Source organism: Polyergus mexicanus, unplaced genomic scaffold (genome assembly GCF_030449975.1).
Source record: "Polyergus mexicanus isolate NDT 795.1 unplaced genomic scaffold, iyPolMexi1.0 SCAF_23, whole genome shotgun sequence".
NCBI classification, from domain to species: domain Eukaryota; kingdom Metazoa; phylum Arthropoda; class Insecta; order Hymenoptera; family Formicidae; genus Polyergus; species Polyergus mexicanus.
The window spans coordinates 3,740,682-3,752,919 of NW_027223343.1; the positions used below are offsets into that span (position 1 = coordinate 3,740,682).

A 12,238-nucleotide genomic window follows, 5' to 3' on the forward strand; every position below is an offset into this window, starting at 1 on the left:
CCATTTTCTCGTCGCAATATCGTTCCGTCGTATGTAAAATTCGGACGGAATATTTCAATTGACATAACTGACGTACTCTGCAAACGGTGATTGTTATTACCATCGTTATTACATACTATAGCATTTTTAAATTTTATTATTCAGGTAGTATTTTTTAGATAGCAATTTTAAAGCGTATCCATAAGAATTACAATATTATTGGCGAGAGATATTTATATTGTATTATTATTTTCCTTTTCCTTTTTTTCTTTTTTTTTATAATTTTATTTATACAAATTTAAATCGTATCGTCATGGATTTTACGTCACGGATAATTGCCAATTAACATACATACTTTAGCAATCAAATTAAATGTATGGTCCAACGTACTGTAATTGCATTGCATTTTCAAAATTGAATTTTCCAATTATCAATAGCGCGTAATTAATTGTAAAGCGAAGTTAAATTTTCATTGCGTCGTTCTAGATGATAAATATACGCGACGAGGACTAAATATATGAAATGAGAATTAAATTCCTAAAAATACCAAGATTTACGAAAATTATCCCTAATACAATTATTCCTAAAAATATCGGATCCTTAATGACAGATTTTTCCATCAATTTCGAGTCGTTTGCTGTTAACGAGAATTATATATTATTAATTATTAATAATTATTACTAAATTAATAGATTAATAGATTAATTATTAATAATTTCCGAATTATATGGGATCAAAGAGAGAACATAGAGACAAAAGGCTTTTCGCGAATTTAACTTTGAGGGAGAAATAAATAAATATAATAACTAACTTTCATTAATTTCATGGAGCTTATTTCAATAAAATTTTGATTCCAAGCTTAATTATTATATATATGCTATATATAAAATTTTAAAGTTGGCGCGAACGATGATTTATTTCTCGAGACTTTATTAAAAAAAAAAAAAAAATCCTGTATGTATGATCATAGAAATAAATACTGATTCCGCGATTATTCGCTGACGCAATCATCTTAAGAATCTTGCGTTCGCGAAATTTCATATTTCATTTCGATTCCTCCTAGCCGAGCTCTCTTCTTTTAGCTCGGATGAATTTCTCGAGTTAAGTAATCCCTGCTACCCGAATTCGGAATGGAAACAGTGCAAGTGCGAGGATAAGAGGAGGATAAGGATTCTCCGATACCTCCTGCTGCTTTCGCACCAACGTCCTATTTTCGCTCCTCGAGCGCTATATCCTCTCCCTCACCGGGGGGGGGGGATGCGAATGGAAGTCGTACTTAGCGGTCCGATGCTAGATTCGTATATTGTTTGCCGAATATCGAAATCACATTGGACGCCACGTAGAATGTTGAAGATCGACCGGTAGTTTCCTCGCGCGCGAGCCAAAATGAAGGAAGTGGGGATCTGGTCAAATGCGAGTCGCCATCGCACGATTTACAATCAGGGAATTGTAGTAGGTGATACAATTGAGAAATTGATTTGGGAAAGAGCGCGACAGAGTGTGACATTCTCTCTAAGACAGTCGAATATAAAATTTTTTAATAATTTATATTTACAAAAGAATATATATATGCATTATATAATTGCTATTTATAATTTTAAATTGTTCATATTTTTATCATTGAAAGAGATAAAAAAAACACGAAGAAATCCATCCTTTGTTTCGTTTACGCGTGAATACATATATAGTTTTTAATGTTTCTTTTTTTACAAAAAATATTATTGAAATATTTCTGAAAAATATTATACATTGTAGAAAATTATAAAATATGGCTATATCGAGGGGGAAAAAAGAACATCAATAATATTGAAGAAAAAGTTGAAGAAAACATCGGAATACGAGATAAAATAACTAACTGCAATAAACGGTGCATCTAAGAGATCTTTACGACAACCGCCGAGAAAAGAGAGAGAGAGAGAGAGAGTAAAAAATTAGCATTTTGTTATCGATTATTTGGTCGCGCGTCTGGCCCGAGTGAGGAAATAAAAACGTCACGCGGCGAAGAAGAGCTCAGCCGACGATCGTAAAAAAAAAAGAGGGAACGGCGGCGCCGAGGAAAACGCGATCCCGATCGGACACCGATAACGGTCACGCTATTAAAATGCGTCCGGCCGTATCGCGTTGCACGGTATCGGCATTCCCGAATGAGCGAGTGTAACTTCCGGTAACTTGCGCAACCGGAATCGCGTGGCGAGGATGATCGATGGGATATCGCGCAATATCGCGAGAGAGATCGTCGAACGCGAGAAATCTGCGCGGAGATGCACGGCGGCTCTCTCATTAATACTGTCAGATCGATTCGCGTGTCCATCTGGCAAATATGAAAAAATATATATTCGCCGTTTTGACGAATATCGCGAAAAATTGTTTTGCATTGTTGAACTTACAGTTGGTTTTGGAAACATAATGTAGAAATGAAAAATTTATATTTACTTTAGAAATTAAAAAATAGATATTAATAAAAATTTTAATTCAATAATTAAATACATATATATATATATATACTAAAATCAATAGAGGAATAATTTTTTAACATAAATATATTAATTCATCGTATCGTATCGAGGTAATAAACCACGTATGAAAATAACTTATTGAACTTATATATTAACAAATAAAAAATAAAAAAAGTAAGAATAAATTTATAAACTTGTGAATAATAAAATTCTAATAAATTTAAAAAAAAAAAAAATAAATAATTATTCCATATTTAGGTAAAAAAAATTTATCATGGTAAGAAGGCTTATTTATTATGGTAAGATTTAAGAAAGTAAAGATTTTTTTTTTTTTTTATTTAATATATTTGCTTGATAATAATATAAAATTGCATTGTACTTTTGACTTAAAACTTGTACGAAGCATTGCTTTGGAAACGAGGTTGCTAGTTTTAGAAACTTGTGTAGAGGGATGAAATATATTTGTATTTATAGCGTTTCATAATAGAGTTTCACACACAGACAAATTCAATATTTATTTATTACAAAATTTAGAGAGAACTGCTCTTAAAAATTTCGTAAAATATACTGGGATAGCGTTGTTAAAATATTACGTTTAGTTCTTTAATTCAAAAAATGTAGTGTTTAATTTGAGTATAGGCCATATATATTTTAGTAACTATGCAATCAGCGTCGCGGAAAAAGCTAACAATACTTGCCTATCAATTTAACATGCCTTTTTAAAAATGGACATCTCGATGAGAACTGGTCATGGAATATTATCAAGATATTACAAAGTCTATGTGTGTGTGTATGTGTGTTATATAAAATATTATAAAATGCGTCATTTAGTTTTTATAAATGATGATATATAAAAATGATAAAAGAATCAAGATATGTCTTGCAATATTGATTTGAGCATCAAAATGTTAGATTTCTTTTCTATTTCGTGGGATACTATCCAGAACCTTAAATAAAAAAACCGAAATTGCGAAAAAATTTACCTTCAAAATATTTAAAATTCATTTAAAATATAAAGTGTAATATTTTGTGTATATATATGTCATAGTACGTAAAATATTTCGGCAGCGAATTATCAATAACATGATATTCGGCCTTGTAAACATTGACATCATTTACATATCACATACCTCGACTCTATTATCATTCGCGTGACGACACTCGAGCAGAAAAGTAGTCGTGCGAAATCGAATTCCTTCTCTAAACGCGATCGTAATCAGTACAGGGAAATCATTTGCTATTATAAAATAATTAATAATTAATCAACATTTATAAATAATATTTAACTACATATATACATATATATATCGACAGATCTCGAATCGCATACTTCGTAATTTATTCATTTAATCAAATAAGAATTAAAGTAATAGGAAACCAAATTATCATTTCGTTGCGACCCTTGTGGATAATAATTATTTTTTTAACAATACGTAGAGTTAAATATATTTTATCCACAATGCTATATCAATCGACTTTTCAACGATCGAATCGCAAAATCAAATAATTAATATAATTATAAGCTCCGTGATACATTAATCGTTTAATAAATAATTGATTCATAATTTAAAATACTTATATGATTTAATATTTCGCATATATATATATATTTTATAGTACGTAAAATATTTTTTCGGCAGCGAATTAACAATATCTAACATAGTATTCAGCCTTGGCGGCGTAAACATTGGCACGCTATTCTGTTTATGTTTCGCAACCTTGTTATTATTTATACGAAGACACTTGAATAGAACTGTAGTAGGGCAAGACGCTCCGTCAAATTCCTTTCGTACATATGTTATCATTCGAACGGCTAAACTCGAGCGGTAAAGTACCAATTCGTGACCGCTCCGTGAAATTGCTTTTCCAAACGCGATCGCGACAAATATCCGTGAACAATTTGATAAGATTAATATTTAATTATCTTTTACATATCTTAAATAATAATTATAACTTAACATTGTAACTAAACGTAATTATATCGCTACGATAAGTCTCGAAGCTCGTATTTTGTATGATGTATAATGTATGTACACATTTAATCATCAGAATCGAAGTGACAGGAATCGAAATTATGAATTATCGTTTTGTTACGATCCTTATAAGCAATAATTGTTTCTTCAAAAATATTTAAAGTAAAATATATTTCGTTCGACTTACGACGGCATGTAAATATGATTCGGATCGCGCAATTAAATAATGGAATTATCGTAAATCGTGTTATTAGCATAACGGAAGGCTTCGTGATACATGCAATCGTTCAATAAATAATTAATCATAATTTAAAATATACTTTATATACTTAAAAAAATATTTCGGCAACGACTTTTCAATAACATAGTCTTCGTATCATTCGTACGACGATACTCGAGTAATGACGTAGTGGTACGAAACGCTTCGTATATTCTTGAACTTTATTCCTAAACGCGATCGTTATGATTATTACAATTGATAATTAATTTATTTTTAATAAACGACACGAAACTGTATTGTGAATATAAATAATATTGCAAATATAAATCTTTCTCAATCGTCATCATCCATCATTGTGAATAAAAATCGAATTAACAGGGATAAAAATAGTCAATTTCGATCATCAATTCTTACGGATAGTAATTATTTATTTAACAATTTTTATAGTCAAATATATTTCGTTCGATAACTTTTTCTGAGATGCAAGCATAAAATAATTGCTAATTGAGTGAGTGCAAGTGCCACGAGGATGAACAAGAGAGAAAATAAGGATCTGAAGCCGCATCGGGTGACGTGGCGAGCAACGATATGCGGTGAGTAATTTATAAATAAATTATCATTTGTATTATTTTCGAAATAGACATATCGCTCGTTCTTTTGCTTCCTCATAGAGGAAGCTTTGTCTTCGTGACAATTTTTTTTTTTTTTTTTTTTTTTTCGAGTCTTCTATGCCAATGTGTTTAGAATGTTCCGAAATGTCGAAAAATCATATTCCTGAAAAAATGTCTGTATGTAACTTGCGCAATTTTTGAGATGTCGGATTAATTTTTTTTTTTCACGTCGATAGAGTATTCAGGGATGGTTGGTATTGAATTTGGTGAGAATCGATGAAAGGGTTCATTTTTTATAAAATTTTCAATTTTTTCAGAAATGTCTATGTACGTTGTAACTTTCGAAAATTTTGAGATATCAGGATAAATTTTTTTAGATGGATAAAGTATTATTAAAGGATGGTTGCTATTGAATTTGATGAGTGTCGGTGAAAGGGTTCATTTTTTTATAAAATTTTGAATTTTTTGAGAAATGTCTGTTGTAGCTTTTAGAAAATTTGATATATCGGATTAAATTTTTTTACATGTAGTGTGTAAATTAGAAAATAGCATATTGCTTCTTTATCTTTTTATTTCGTTCACAAAGCTTCCTCTATGAGGAAGCAAAAATTGGAAAAAAGACCGCATGCTTAAAGCAGCTTAAGCTTTGTAAAATAAAATGATGAGGACACAACATGCAAGTTTTCAATTTGCACAACTCTACTTGTTTTTTATATTCTCGATAGTGCATTTTATTTTAGATTATCGTGAAATATGATATATATCCAAGTTTTATTTTAATCGTAATGACAGGAATCTCTAAAATAATAATTTATCATGTTACAATTTTTACGGATAATAATTATTTTTTGAATAATACAGAGTGAAATAAATTTTTTCCCGCGATATTATTTGATTTTTCGATGATCCAGATATAGTTTGGATTAAGAGCGTGTCGTAAAACGATGGAATCGCAAAATCGAATAATTAACATAATATAAATAAGCTCCGTGATACATTAATCATTTAATAAATAATTCATCCATGATATATATTGTATACATTTTTTATAAACAAATTCTCTATCTTGTGCGCACCGCAGGATCCCGCGTCGTACCTTAATGTCATCTGTCGCGATTTCGGGGTCGGAAACGGGGGCCGGATGAGCTTCAAAAGATACGTTGTCATGGCACGTTGACGCGGAGTGTCTCGATCGGACGCGTGTCGCATTAATTACAGTCATTACCCGCAGTCATGTCCGCCGACACGGGGTTAGTACAAAGGGTGCGCGGCGCGGATTCGCGGCTACAAACGTGTTTCTCCTTATGTACTTGGGGAGGTAGAACCCGGGTATAACTATCGCCACCACCGTAGTCATGCTGAACAACGTAGCTTGCCGGATTCGCGCATCGCCGCTGCGCGAAATGACGACGGCGACGCGAAGCGTGCGGAGCGGAGTTGCGGAGCGCAGTTCGGACGTCGGACGCCCGGACGTGCATGAATAATTAATTCGTTCGTTTCGTACGCGGGCCGTCGTGTAACTTACTCGTCGCCCCGAACATCCTGGGATTTTACAAGTCGCGCGAGAGAACGGGCGCGGATATACGAGACGTCGGACACTTCATTTCCTACGTATCGAGCGTATGACCGCCGCGAAATGTTTCTTATCAAGAAACATCGAAATTTCTAAGCGTGATAGAATAATAGAATCAAATAAACTGAGTTAAATCTTTGTATAAAATGGGAAGGATTATTGTTCACAAAGAAGAAAAATGATAGAGTGAATTTTTGGAAACAGCTTTAAGAATGGTTTGGCTGTACAATAGTAGCAAAAAGGTGTCAAAATTTAAATAAAACATATGTTTATACCATTTGTAAAGTCAAATGAATGAATCTGGATTATAAAAAAGTTGTAATTAACATTTTTCCTAATTTATGACAAAAACTTTTCGTCTTGAATATTCCCTGAGCTCAACTGCAAGAAGCAAAAGAACGAATAATTTGCAGAAAGATTTTTGGTTTATTATAATATAAGTATTTTGCTACAATTAGTAAATAACTTTTGAACGAATATAAATGAAAATCTAAATCAAGTTTAGTACAAATATTTATTAGAATTTTTTTAATATACGTGAAAATTTTTATTTCGTTGGTAATGTTTTTTCCTTGTCAAATTTGTCAAATAAGTGCTACAATTTTCTATAAGAAACAATAATAATTTTAAACTTAAATAATTTCCAAATCGTTAAGAGAATCGTGCTCAGGTTTTGCACAGATACTCGGAAAAAATAATAGAATAGTCTACGAGATTCTCATGCTCTTGCCAACGTTTTGACAGGATGTTGTACAATAGTAGCAAAAAGCTGTCAAAATTTTCAAAAAAATATTCTTTACGTTTATACTGTTTGAAAAATCAAATAAATGAATTTGGATTATAAAATGAATTAAAGTATCACAAAATAATATACTTTGTGACATCTTCGTAAAAGAAAATAGTTGTAATTAACATTTTTCCTAAATTATGACAAAAACTTTTGGTCTTGAATATTCCCTGAGCTCAACTGCAAGAAGCAAAAGAACGAATAATTTGCAGAAAGATTTTTGGTTTATTATAATATAAGTATTTTGCTACAATTAGTAAATAACTTTTGAACGAATATAAATGAAAATCTAAATCAAGTTTAGTACAAATATTTCTTCGAGTTTTCTTGGTAAGGTACGTGAAAATTTTTATATCGTTAGCAATGTTTTTTCCTTGTCAAATTTGTCAAATGAGTGCTACGATTTGCAATTTTTTATAAGAATCAATAATAATTTTAAACTTAAATAATTTCCACAAACCGTTAAGAGAATTGTGCTCGGGTATTGCACAGATACTCTGAAAAAATAATAGAACAGTCTACGAAATTCTTCATGTTCGCGTCAATATTTTGACACTGTGACACATACATCCTTAAGTGTTAAGTCCTCAAATTGAATGCTCTAAAAACTTTTGTATATTAGAAGCGTATTATAATATAATGTTGCAAAAAATGGACGATTCTTCCTAATCGATGCGTATTTTTCCATGCGTATGTATTTCCGATAAGCGCACAAAGATTCTAGATTGCGATTTAGGCTCATTTCACTTCATCGTTGACGCGCGCTGATATCGATATTCAGGCCGCGGTAGATTCCCATGACAACCGGCGATTTACGTCCAAGATAAAAATATATGGTACCAGCATGGATCGCAAATGGACGATCCACGATATTCCGCCAGGCGTATAGAAAACTGCTACCCTCTCCTCTTTATTTTGCGTTGACAGTTTCGCGCGACAATTTCGCGCAAATAGCGAACGGCTCTTCCAAAGGAATTTCGATACGACGCGCGATTTAAACTGTGTCGTAACTACCGATCGCGATGTAACTCGAATATTTTCCCAAGTGTATTTAATACTATACTTAATTTTTTTTTTTTTAACTACACATACAGTATACTCGTATCATTCAATACACTTGTACATTTTACATGTTTATGCGTTATTCCTTTCCCAGAATTATCAAGTATCCCAAAATCATCTCCGAATTAAGTGGAACGAATTCGAGTCGCGTCAATTTATCGTAATTAATTAAACACGTACTATGATAATAAAAAAAAAAAAATACATCACGAATCCGAGGAAGAATAGTTTGATGCCTATCGGCGTAACCGACTTCGTTCATTGAAAGTGATCCGAGTCGAGTCCGCGATTAAAATCCCATAGGCACGACTTCGCCAAACTTTTCCTTTGTTGGAAACGCAAGGATGGGAGGAAGGGGTCGAGTTGGGGAGAGAAGGAGGGTGAGGAAAAGGAAGAGAGCGGCTAAGTTGATAACGGATTTTCGAGAGGATCCCCGAGGAGTAATTGCGGTAACGCTTCAATTAGCATTCTCGCGATCGCGGCGGAAAGCGCGGTCTGACAAAATTCTGAATCGCGGAGCTCAGAAAAGAGGAAGAGAGAAGGGTGGAGTGGGGGGGGGGAAGGGGAGGGAGGAGATGATTCGGACGAACATTAAGCACCGTCGTATCATGCATAATGCACGGGGGACATCGAGCTACGCCGGCTGCTTGCTCTTCCGAAGTATATATATAAAGTGCTCTCTCGTCGGGGAAAACTCCTCTCCTCCCCTTCCGAAACCCTCCGCAACCCAACCCCTCTTTCTCGCCCCTGTTTCTCTCATTCGGGTGGCTCTTCTCTTCGTTCTCTCCTCTCTCTTCCCCCTTCTCGCGCGTCACGTCCTTCCGTCTTACGCGTGATCCTTCGTTCCTGGCGCTAAGTACCTTGGGAGAGCCGGCAGACGGAAGCGAGACTGGAACAGGCCGGATTACGGATTAGGATCAATTTCGTGCAGCGTCTTATTCCGAAGCTCGCTCGCGCGATTGTCTTCGCGATTGTGTACGCGTGTATATAAGAAATTTCGTTCAGTGCGACGGACGCGTGTCAGCTGTCGCGAATGAAGATCTCGGAATCTCTTAGCTTGCTGAGTCGGCCGAGCGACCGAGAACCGAGTCCGGGAAGGAGTCCGGGGAAAATTGAAAGCGAGATTAACGGAGAATGTTGCGGGAGCTTTGCGAGGAACTTTTTACAATTTCCTCGCTAAAACGGAGAAGAAGCGAGAACAACAATGGGAGACCGTTTAATTAACAATATTAATCGATGTCGTTGTCCGCTTTAATACTACGCGACGACACTCGTTCCCGAGAATTACATCTCGGCTAAAATACCCGGTAATAAATGTAAAGAAGCATCTTGAAACAGCCGGTGCAGTACCTCTAACGTATTCTCTCGAAAGGGAGAAAGAAGAGAGCTCCCTCCCCTCTCCTCTCTCCCCGCGACGGCGACAATAATCGCGGTCGTACGTTCAAGTGAACTCGAAAAAACTTCGCGTTTTCTTTCTCGGGCGAAAAAAGAAAAAATTCCGTCGCTTCTCTCTCGGGGGGGGAACCTCGGAAATGTCGCGCGAACAGTTCGTTATTTCGCGCGTGTAACGGCCGGGGGGGTTGTGTTAACTGAAATCGAAGTGATTTTCCGTTGGGTAGGAGTCCCGCGGCCCTCCCCGTCGATCTATCTAGAGTACGGATAAAACTATCGGAATATTGAAACGTCGCGTCTGTTTATGCTCGTCGATGTTTGCGCGCGTCCCTATATGTATGCGTCGGCATAGCCACGCGAAAAGCAATCATCTCGGCCGGACGCAATCAGCTCCCTCCTGTCCACCACCTTCCCCTCCCCCAACCCCTTCCCCCCATCCCCCATTCGTCCCTCGACCACGACACACAGATGCACGCAGGCGGTTCCTGCGAGGGCGTACGTAAGTCGCGTTACTCGCGGGACACCCGTTGCATACCGGTGGAGTTAATGTCAAGCTGCGGGTACGATCGAAAGGGAGGCGAAATCGTACCACGTTCCCCCGCACTGCGCGTTTAACGTGCGAAATATAGCCATTTGGATTTGTTCTTTCAATCTGAGAAGAGTTATTTCTTGATATAATTTCTTCTTCGATATAATTACCATATTCGAGACAACATTTAAATATGCGATTGCAAAAGAATGATAATTATTAAATATATACCTCCTGCCGTTCTACACATTGAATTTTTTTAATTAAAAATAAAAAAATTAGAAACGTTAAATAAATTGTTGAAAGGTACAGATAAACTACGCTGTTTATATAACATCTTAAATAAATTTCTAAAAGTAAACGTAAGTAATTTAATTTGTTCTCAGATATAATTACTTTGTCCAAGATAACATTTAAACGCGATTGAAAAAGAATGATAATTATTAGATATTGGAGCTTCGGTCATTCTACATTCAATTTTTTTAATTTAAAATAAAAAATGAAAATGTTAAATAAATTGTTGAAAGTGCAAATAAACTACACTGCGCGCGCGCGCGTTTATATAAAATGTCGAACAAATTTCTAAAAGTAAGTGTAATTTAAAATTCATCCATTATTATACGACTTCTATAATAAATATAAGATTATTTATTTGAAAAGTCATAGATCGCTAATTTAAGGTCACTTAATAATTCGAACTGTCGCTGCGTTATTTCATCAAACAACGTCGTGTGATTTAGAGACGAGGAAAATGCGAGATAATTTCGCCGCGGTAACGAAACACACAACACTTCGTCGCCAAACTCTGAATGACGGCAGTTAACCGAAATCAGGCCGAATCGATTATAACGGGCGGATCGTTGCCGCGAAATAGCACGAATCGACAGGGGGGTGAGCCGGAAAGGAGGAGGTGGAGGATGGCGATGGGCGAGGACAGAGGAAATTTAATGGGAAACTCGACGTCGTTTCGGAGAGGATGGGTCGCAGCATCGCGAAATGCGTGGCGAGGAAAAAAAAAACCACGGACGCAGAGAGAAGAGAAAGGGAAGAGGGAGAGAGAGAGAGAGAGAGAGAAGAGACGTATCTATAAAGTCGCGGGGCTTTCTTTCGTCTCGATTTGTTAATATGAAGTTTCTGCGAGGGTCGCGCGGAAGATCTATCGTCCCGGATGTCACGTCATGGACTTTCAATTTCCGGCACGCGAGGGTCTTACCGTTTTTAGAGAGAGAAGGAGAAGAGGGACAAGGGGGCGAGAAAAACTGCGAAAAGTCGCTGAGCGTTATAGCGATCGCAAAGTGATTGCTGCGAAGATGCGAGATGCATGCAACAGCATCTTCTTTAAGGAGGAGAGAAGCGAGGAAACGAAGAAATCATATCATTTTGATGTTAACGATGCTACTTTTGATATGTACCGTGCTACTTCTCGTTTAATACTTCGTACGAATTTCACGCCCCTGCTACGTCAAGATATTTGTACAAAGAGTTTGCAGAGTGAATTCACGCAAATACGAAAATGGTGTTCGATTTTCATCAAAATCGGAAATGACCGTGCCCGGGATCTCGCCTTGGGGCGGAAAGACCCAATTCCACAACCTGGATTACAAATGGAAGCCACCGTCCGTTAGTCCGCGTCTGCGACAAGGAGTCATTCGGCGA

General features: G+C 35.9%; 1 protein-coding gene across 3 annotated transcripts in view; it reads left to right on the forward strand.

Annotated features, from left to right (window-relative positions):
• The window catches only part of Scgdelta (sarcoglycan delta), a 306,288-nt gene that overhangs the window by 57,824 nt on the left and 236,226 nt on the right, over nt 1–12,238 (forward strand). The window contains exon 1 of one of the 3 annotated variants that reach the window (XM_070313007.1): nt 5,185–5,221. The exons of the other annotated variants lie outside the window; for them this stretch is intronic. The gene's annotated coding sequence lies outside the window, so the exon portion shown is untranslated. Of the gene's footprint in view, nt 1–5,184; nt 5,222–12,238 lie in introns of those variants that run through there. 3 annotated transcript variants of the gene reach the window in all.